This window comes from Rhincodon typus, chromosome 25, assembly GCF_021869965.1.
Source record: "Rhincodon typus isolate 14 chromosome 25, sRhiTyp1.1, whole genome shotgun sequence".
NCBI classification, from domain to species: Eukaryota; Metazoa; Chordata; class Chondrichthyes; order Orectolobiformes; family Rhincodontidae; genus Rhincodon; species Rhincodon typus.
Genome location: NC_063356.1, coordinates 1,726,488 through 1,737,058, shown reverse-complemented (window position 1 = coordinate 1,737,058; position 10,571 = coordinate 1,726,488).

Here is a 10,571-nt window from a genome sequence, read left to right as displayed (position 1 = left end):
CTGTGCCGGCCAGGCCTGGGCCCTGCCTCCGGTAACTCACTATCTCCATGACAACCTGGCCTGGGCCCTGCCTCCGATAACTCACTATCTCTGTGCCGGCCAGGCCTGGGCCCTGCCTCCGATAACTCACTGTCTCCGTGACAACCTGGCCTGGGCCCTGCCTCCGGTAACTCACTATCTCCGTGACAACCTGGCCTGGGCCCTGCCTCCGGTGATTCACTATCTCTGTGACAACCTGGCCTGGGCCCTGCCTCCGGTAACTCACTATCTCCGTGACAACCTGGCCTGGGCCCTGCCTCCGGTAACTCACTATCTCCGTGACAACCTGGCCTGGGCCCTGCCTCCGGTGATTCACTATCTCCGTGACAGCCTGGCCTGGGCCCTGCCTCCGGTGATTCACTATCTCCGTGCCGGCCTGGCCTGGGCCTCACCTCCGGGACTCACTGCCCCAGTGCCAGCTCCCTTCAGTCTCCACCATTAGCCTCCTGTAAGTAAAAGTTGAAAGTTTGAAAAAGAAGAGAGAAAGAAAGGAAAAGAATGAACGGAGCAGAGGAGCTCCAGCCGGAGCGTCTCACTCTGCTGCCATCTTATAGTGGATCATTCAGAGAATCAGTGCATCTGTTTATTTCCTCCGAGTTTGCTGCTCATGGCCAGGGTAGCAGTGTGAGTACCCTAGGTAGATGGTGATCTTACCCCAACCTGCCCAGGCTCCACCCTTAGATATGAAAATTAGGGTTATGTCAGAATGGTACCCACTTGGAATCGTATTGGAGTGGGAGTCAGAATGTGTCATCAACACAAAGAAGTATAAACTGGAAAATTTCTGATATTCCTTCCTGAGACCAGCGGTACTCCCCCTAAACTGACATGAAAGAAAGAAGTTCCATGCATGTGCCTTTTTATAGCACCCTACACATCCTCAGATAGCCATTGAATAGATTTTTAAATTCAGTTACTGTTGTATTATGGGAAAGGTGGCAACTAATTTGCGCACAGCAAGTTCCCACAAACAGCAACATGGTAATGAACAGATTATCTGTTTTAGTGAGGAGGTGATGGCCTAGTGGTATTATTGCTGAACTGCTAGTCCAGAGACCCAGCTAATGTTCTCAGGGCCTGGGTTCAAATCTCACCACTGTAGATGGTGGAATTTGAATGCAATAGAAACCTGAAATTCAGAGTCTAATGATGAGCATAAATTGATTGTTGGAAAAACCAACCTGGTTCACCAGTGTCCTTTAGGGAAGGAAACTGCCATTCTTACCTGGTCTGGCCTACATGTGACTTCAGACCCACAGCAATGTGGTTGACTCTTAACTGCCCTCTGGAATGGGTAATAAATGCTGGCCTAGTCAGCATTGCCGTCATCCCATGAATGATTTAAAAAAACTAATTCTCTCTCATGACAATAAAACCTAATTTTAATTCTAATAAAGAAGAAACACTGGAAAATGTAATGCAACTGGAAGTGATAAAGGCCTCGGGCTCTGAATGTAGCACAATCATTCAAACATGAAACAATAAACCAGTTAGAAACTAGGGACCAGTTAGCCTCGTGTTGGTCATGGAGCAGTTTGTGGAGACCAGAAGATGAGATCACAGAATGGTTACAGCAAAGAGTGGGGGGGGCCACTTCTTACCCCGAGAGACAAGGGTTTAATTAAACACCACCAGGGATTTATAAAAGGCAAGTCGTGTCTGCAAAATAAATAGAGCTCTTTGTCCTGGTAAAGGAAATACATTGGATGTTGTGCATTTAGATTTTCAAAAGACATTCGATAAGGGGCTGCGTAGGAGGCTTGCTGACTTACTGAAAAAATTATGCTACAGTGTGTTAAAGAGAGTGTGAGAGAGCTGATTAACTGGTTGAAAACAGGCAGACGAATGGTTAATGCATGTATCCAGACCAGAGTGTTGAGAGCAGATTTGGCCCCAGCACTCTCAATCAACCAAAATGATATGAACTTAGTGGCAGGAGGAGGACAACGTCCTTTTTCAGCAATTGACCCAAAATAAGAAATGTGGTGAACTATGAAGAGGAATGCAAGTGTCTTCAGCTGTCAGTCAATTGGACAAAAAGATACCACATAAACTGAATGTGACAAGTGTGAGGAAATTGAGAACTAATTCATACTGAATGATAACACTTTAAAATGAATAGAATCTTTAGAGTTTCTACATTTCTTTAACGCTAAGCCTAATAGAAGTATTTAGTATTGGGCTTCTTGTAAAAACACACCCAGTTCATTAATGTCCTTCGGGAGAGGAAATCTGTGACCTTTACCCAGTTCTTGCCTAATGTAACTCCAGAACCACAGCAATGTGGTTTATTCTGAACTGCCCTCTCAAATGGCCCAGTTAATCGCTTAGTTCAAGGGTAATTAGAGGTGAGTAAAAAATGCTGATCTTAATTGTCTTCAATGCCCACATCTCACCAATGAAGAAAACACAATGCAATAGTGTTCACAATGCACAAGTCATTTGTCAGGCCGCAATTGGCAATTTGAGGATTTGTGCTATCTGTGTTGTAAGGACTGCTACTGTTATTTTCCTGTCAGTTTTGAAATGGGAACACAATTAAAATAGACTTCCTTCTGGCTAGAAAAATATATTAACTAGTTTTAATGTACCTGCACCAGGTGTAACCACATTGTAGACTTTAATTAATAGGTTAAATGATTTCAACTTTAAATATGACTGAATTTGAATGAAGCTTGTACCTATATGGGTCACAGTATCTTGTCAGCCTCATTACTGAGTTAAAAAGCCTAAGAGCTCATTAGTTAGAGGGCACATTGATGGTGAATGCATGTATTGTGCACTTTCCATACACAGACCTTGTGCTGTCAACACTATCCCAGTGGGTAGCAGTCTTTCTCCTGGGCTGAAAGATTATAGCTTCACAAGCCATTCTGGAGACAGTACAACATGATCAGGTGTACTGTCTGTCCAATAAGACCTTAAACCAGGATCCCACCTGATTCCTTCAGTATATTTTATCCCTACCGTGTAGAAACAGGCCATTTGGCCCAACAAGTCCACACTGACTCTCTGAAGAGCATCCCACCCAGTCTCGACCCCCTACCATATCCTTGCAGTTCCCACCTAACCTACTCATCTCTGGACACTACAGTCAATTTAGCATGGCTGATCCACCTAACCTGCACATCTTTGAACTGTGGGAGAAAACCCACGCAGACATGGGGAGAATGTGCAAATTCCACACAGACAGTCGCCTGAGGCTGGAATTGAACCTGGGTCCCTGGTGATGTGAGGCAGCCGTGCTAACCACTGAGCCACTGTACCATTCCAACATGTAAAAGATCCCCCACTGTATATTTGCATAAAAAGGAGAGGACAGTTTTGCAGCCTGTAAGGGTTCCAGAGGCAGAAACCCTCATCAGTATTTAAATGTGCATTTGCTGGCCAATATTTACCTCCTGATTAACAGCATAAACACAGACAATCCAGCCATAATAAATAGCTGTTTGTGGGAGCTTACTGTGTGCAAATTGGCTGCTATGTTAAAAGATGGACTAGTATTTAGGAAACCAGATACAGTCTTTCTTTTTAAGTTATAATGAAGGATGAGAGGGGTTTTCTCTCTCTCTCTCTCTGTCTTTCTCTCTCTCTTTCTTTCCTCCTTTCTGTCTGTCTCCACAACACTATGCTTTGTCTAGCTCTGGGCTAGTTCACACTCAAACCCACAAATGTAAAAACATTTCAGTAAACATTATCTCCTCTCATTTTTCACTGCAGTGATTGAGCCAAGCAAACCTTGCTGAGTCGAAACGGAAATCAGTATTTGGTTTATGAGGTGCCTCTTCCTGCTCCCTCTCTCATGACACTGCTAACTGAATGCCTCTACTTTCTACAGTCTCCCTGCAATTACTTTAATTCTTGAATTACACATTTTGAGAAGAATTCACTCTTGCAGCTTTCAAAACACACCCATGATTTTCATTTTGCTGTAACCACAGAAATCTAGTTTGTTTTCTAAGTCGCTAAACTCAGATTCACGGCAGGAAATGAAAAGCTCAGAATGAGAGCTGATCAGTTACCTCTGGTGAAGCAATTCCTTCCTACAACAGAGGCCTGGAATAATAATCCAGAAAACCTGAGTGCAAAACCCACCAGGGGAGATTGCAGGTTCAAACTCAGTTTAAGAAAATCTGGATATAGAAAGCTGGTCTCAGTAAAAGTGACCTTGAATTTATTGGATTGTTGTAAAAGTCCCAGCAATTCATGTCCTTTGGGAGTCCTCATGTCCTTATGTGGTCTGGATCTGTACTTTCTGTCCCACATCAATGTGGTTAACTCTTAACTGCCTTCTGAAGTGCTTAAGTAAGATGCTCAGTTGTATCAAACATGGACAACGTGAGATGGTAAATAAATGCTGAACTTGTTAGTGACAAGAAATTGAAGATATGGCTGGCTGAGGGAGACCAGGTGAAGTTCAAGACCAGGAGGGCCAAAAGGGCAGGACACCACAGGGGTGGAAGAGATTGTGATGGACACGTGGCTGAGTGTAACTACGCATTAGTCTTAGAGTCATAGTGGATTATAGCACAGAAAAAGGCCCTTTGGCCCATTGGGTCTGCACCAGTCAAAAACAACCACCTAACAATTCTAATCCCATTTTCCAGCACCTAGCCATTCCCTGGTATCCCTTGGCATCACTGGTACACATCTAAATACCGCTTCAATGTAATGAGCGTTTCTGCCTCTCCCCCCACCTTACAGGCAGTAAGTGCCAGACTCCCACTACCTCAGGAGGTAACAATCTTTCCTTGCATTCCCTCTAAACCTCCTGTCTCTTACCGTAACTCTAAGCACCCTGGTCATTGATCCCTCCATCATGGAGATACGTTCCTTCCTGTCAACTCTATCTATTGACCCTCACAATACTGTGGTAACTATGTGTATAGTCTGAAGTTGTCAGTGATACCCATAACTTGACAGTGATGTAATAACAGTAAAACTCTGACTTTTCAAACCCAGCTTCGACATTAATCATCAAGGAATGGGTTTAACTCTTCATCTTGTTGCCGGGGCTGTCCCTCTTTGGTGTCCTTAGCCTATCATTTGGGGTTTTCAAACCAGAAAGAAAATATTGAACGTATTTTTCAGACTGTGTTGGGTACAGAGGGTTGGAGCTGGCTCTGTGATGAAGGCAAATAAACCAAGAACAGCAAGAATTTGTCCTTTAGATTGATTGTTAAACACAATGAAACAACACAAGGCACTTCTGAGCACAACAGAACTCTTTGAATTTAAAGCACCTAAGTGCTTTCATTGTCTTTTTCCAACATTTCTTATTGCTGGAGGCTATACGATACAGTTATGTGCTGAAAAGTCACAGTGCAAACATTTGATGTATACGTTTATGGGGCCTATGGAACAGCATGGAAATGCATGTGAGGTAAACAGCACCATTTCAAAATAAGCTAGTCTCACTTTTAGAACTGGGTGAAAGTTTATCAGTGAAAGGTTGATTTTATTAAATGTGTTCTTTTGTCTGTCTGTCCAGTTGATGGAGTTTTGCGCACTGCACATTTTCCTTTATGCATTCCAGGCTCTCACTTGTTAATTTCATGCAGGTCACCAACTGAGAACTCCATCAGGGACAGCACCTGGTGGTTCACTTCTTGACCCAGGGTTTTACTTGTCGAGGCTCGCTAGCAGAAGCTTGAAGTGAAGGACCAAGCCCTGCGTGTGTTCTTTGGAAAAAACAGTCCGGTCTCTGAGTTCAGATTAAGCAACATAGAATCTAAATTACAAATGCATTTCAGTCTGGTTGGTTTCTGTTTATCATGAGAAACATGAGCTTTGACCTTTGGGCAATTATGATGCTGAGAAATATGCAAGCCTGATTTTGATTTTACTTCCGGTCAGACCGGCGATGGTTTGATTGGATCACACTTAGGAAGAGCTAAAGGAAAAGAGGGCTGGATGAGAAGGAGGGAAGAATGCAAATGTTGAAGAAGAACTGTGATATTTTTTCAGGTGACCTCGGCTGTCACCGTGACCACGGCTGCCATCTTGACCATGGGGCACAGTGGCTCAGTGGTTAGCACTGCTGCCTCATGCGCCAGGGACCCAGGTTCAATTCCAGCCTTGGGTGACTGTCTGTGCGGAGTTTGCACGTTCTCCCCGTGTCTGCGTGGGTTTCTTCTGGCTTCCTCCCACAGTCCAAAGATGTGTGGGTTAGGGTGGATTGGCCATGCTAAATTACCCATAGTGTCCAGGGATATGCAGGTGAGGGTGGATTGGCCATGGGAAACGCAGGCTTACGGGGATGGGTCTGGATGAGATGCTCTTTGAAGGGTTGGTGGGGAATCAATGTTCCTGCTTCCATACTGTAAGTATTCTATGATTCTCTGAGCAGTGTGGGTAAGAGTTACTTAAGGAAGTTCACTGCTATCAATCTTCATTAGTCTTTTTTTGTCCTGCACCTATGTAGTGATTAGTGGTACAGGGCACACCAAATCTGAGTCTTGCAGAAGAGGCTGTTCTTAGATAACAAGAGGTTTATTGCATGATAGCAAAAGGACAATTAGCCATGGAGTTGCTCCCTCTGACAGTGAGAGGAGAACACTCCTGTCTCTACCCACAGAGTGTGTATGATATCAGTACAATGGGTGGAGCCAATAGAACATCAACATTAACTCCTTCAGGACCATTACCTCATACAACAGATAAAGAGAAAGATAAAGATGGGAAGGGGAGGAACTGAGGAGTGGGATGAAAATGAACCAATGCTCAATGCAGTGTCAAAGGGATAAATGGTCAAACAAGATGTAATTTGCAGCCCAGAAATTTTTGCCTGTGTCATCAGCTCACCGGAGTTTCGTACACTTGTGGGACATTCTCCATTCACTACTGAAACCCATTTAAAATAAATGCATGAGCATCTGTGCTGGAGAGAGACATTTCATACAGACGTGTGAAGTACTTCTTCAATAATATCAACAGCTGTCATTTCTCAGATTGTTCGATTCCCTCCTTGTGAGTGTCACAGGAACATCTGATAGAATCTGGACTTCAACTTTCTCAAGTGTGTGTGGTTCCTCATATGATTGAATTGAAACAACTGCAACTTGCATTTATATAGCAGCTTGGACATAGTAAAAATGTCTCATGTCACTTCACAGGATGGGAATTTGATACCGAAACACTTAAGAAGATATTGAAGCAGATAATATGAAGCTTGTTCAAAGAGTCAGTTTTAACGCACATTGTAAAGAAATGAACTGTGGAGGTATGGGGCTTAGTGGAGAGGACTCCTGAGCTTAGGGTCCAGGCAGCTGAAGGCACAGACACCAATGGTGGTGCGATTAAAATCAAAAATGCCCAAGAGGCCAGAATTAGAGAAACCTTGCAGGGTTATGGGGCTGGTGGAGGTTACAGAAATTGAAGTAGTTGGAGGCTGTTGCAAGCTATTGGGGTATTGTGTACAGTGTTGGTCTCCTAATTTAGGGAAAGATTTAAATACATTAAAAACAGTTCAGAGAAAGTCTACTTGGGCTAATTCTGAGATTGGGAGTGTTCTTTTGTGAGGAAAGGAAGGACAGGATAGGTCAGTAGCCCTGGAGTGTAGAAGAGTGAGGGGCAGCTGGACAGGGTAGATGCAGGAAGGATATTCCCAATGACCAGGGAGTGCACAACCAGGGATCACAGTGTAAAAATACAGGGTCTACCATTTAGGACTGAGATGAGGTGAAATTTCTTCATCCAGAGGGTGATGATCCTGTGAAATTCACTGCCAGAGAAAACGATAAGGGATTAAACTTTGTATGATTTCAAGAAGGAGTTGGATATGACACTTTGGGGTTGAGGGATCAAAGACTATGGGGGAAAGCAACAACAGGTTATTGAGTTGGATGATCAGCCAGGATCATAATTAATAGCAGAGCTGACTTGAAGGGCTGAATGGCCCACTCCTATTTCAGAATGAAACAGGGACTGGAAAAGTCCTGTGGATTCTTTTCCCTGTTGCTTCACAGGCATAATGATGGGAGATTAATCTCGACCAGAAGATTCCGAGGCAATCCCTCTGACCTCGTGTGATTTATAATTGAATCCAGTTCTACACAGATTGTTTGACTCTTACTGACCCTGGGGCAATTAGGGCTGGGAGATAAATGCTAACTTAGGCAATGCCCATCCACAAACCCGGAATCAATGCAATGAAAGTGAGAAACAGTCAGACTGTGTATGACTCAGTAGCAGAGACTTGGTGAATCTGCCAGATGAACTGCTAAGGAAGATACTATTTTTGTAAATGGTTTGGGGGCTTTTAAATGTAGAAGCATTAAAGAGGAGATGAATGATTGCCTTTTTATCCAGCTATGACTGCAACTACCTGCTGCATAGCTAGCGGCAGCATTAATTGCTGACTTAACTTAAATGGAATCATAAAGTGCTGGTCCCATCTGCTCCTGTTGGGCTCTGTGCCTACAGGCTGCAGCTTGCTCTGCAGCGACAAGCACAGACACGGTCATTTGCTGAGACTGTTTTATATATAAAGGAGTTGAGCTGCTCACGGGCCAAAGAAATTAAACACACACAAACACACTCTCTCGCATAGAAACGTGCACAGATACAGGCACAGGCTCTCTCTCTCTCTCTCACACACACACACAAACATGCACACGCACATGCGCGCACACACACACACAATCTCACATATACACTCTTGCACAGACACAAGCACAGATACACACAGGCTCTCTCACACACACACACACACACACACACACACACTCTCACATATACACTCTTGCACAGACACAAGCACAGATACACACAGAGGCTCTCTCTCACATACACACACACAAACACGCACACACACACACACGCACACATGCACACACACACCCACACGCACATGCACACACACATGCACACACACACATACACTCTCACACACACACACTCTTGCACAGACGCATCTGCCACACCCACCACCCTGCACTCCCCTCCCCCCCACACCGCACTCCCCACCCCGATCCCACACCTCACTCCCCACCCCTCTTCCCACACTGCCCACACCCCACCAAAGGTGATGAATGGAGAGTCGTGAATCTTTGAAATTCTCTCTCAAAGAGGTCAGTTCACTTGATCACTTGTCCAGCATGTTCAAGACAATGATTGAGAGATTTTCGGAGTCAAAATGAATTGAGGGATGGGGGCAAAGTAGAATTCAGGTATAAGATCAACCAAGTTGGTTTTCAATGGCACCAGACTCAGGGAGCAAATGGCCTCCTCTTGATACTTATTTCCATCCGTCTTTTGAATTGAATTCTTAAAAGGATCACCCTGCAATGTACCAGATATCCAAGTTTCTCCAGAATCAGTAAATATTTCTACACAAACCTCCCGTTTAGAAAACTCTATGCAGCCCAAGAGCAACCATTTTTGTGCAATTTTGAGAGATTATAAGGGAAAATTTTGCAATGTTGAGGAGAGAAGACAATAACCACCATGAAACTTCCCAAATAGAACATATTGAAACTTGCCAGGGAAGCCATGTTTTGAAACGTACCAACAAAAAGGCATTGGGCTAAACGTTAGAGATAGTAGGAACTGCAGATGCTGGAGAATCCGAGACAACAAGGTGCAGGGCTGGATGAACACAGCAGGCCAAGCAGCATCATAGGGGCTAAACGTTACCAGCTTTTAGCAAAATGTTGTTTTTGTTGAGTTTCTTGGAGGGTTTCTCTCTCTGCAACTTGGTGACGATTCACACAATGTCAGCCCAAATCCACCTCCCTAACTTCCAACCATGGACCACACTGTACGTCTTGTTTGATGGTGGCCTGGTTCCCCCATTCACCATAGCTGGATGTACACATTACTGCTGGGCTATCCAGCTTGCATTGATGGGTCTGGTGCAAACACCATGTTTAAAACTCTGTCCGGCACCAGGTCATGTGCTGGAGGTCAGTCCACAGTTGTCCTGCTCATCCTGGGAAAAGCTGAGAAGCAGAAATAATGCCACACTTTGTGGGCAGAGTCCTGGTGGGCAGGATGGTGTAGACAAAGGCTGTCCTAACAGCATCAACCCCTGCTGGCTGGGACAGTGTGTCCCCACAGTTTAGAGTAAAGCCCATTCATGCAGGAAGTAGGTAAATGACCTTCACCACTCTGCCAGGGTCAGTGCCACCTCACACTCACTCTGTCTCTGTCTCTGTAACTGCACCCACTAAGGCTCAGGCTCTACCACTCTCACTATCCCATGCAGCATCTTCCCTTGCTCGTTCTTACCAACCCAAACCCCTAACACTTCTGAAGAAGGGTCTAGGCCTGAAATGTCAGCTTTTCTGCTCCTTTGATGCTGCTTGGCCTGCTATGTTCATCCAGCTCTACACCTTGTTATCCCCTAACACACCACTAACTCTGCATGGCCCCTGTGCTGCCTATTCTCTCGCATTGTTACCTCAGCACATTCCCTCTGCCTGCACTCCAGAGCAGGACTTAGCTCCCAGCTCCACCAATCCTGCCGCCCCCAACCCCAGCCCCAGCCCCACCTCCACTCCCACCCACACCCCCAACCCAACCCCACCCCC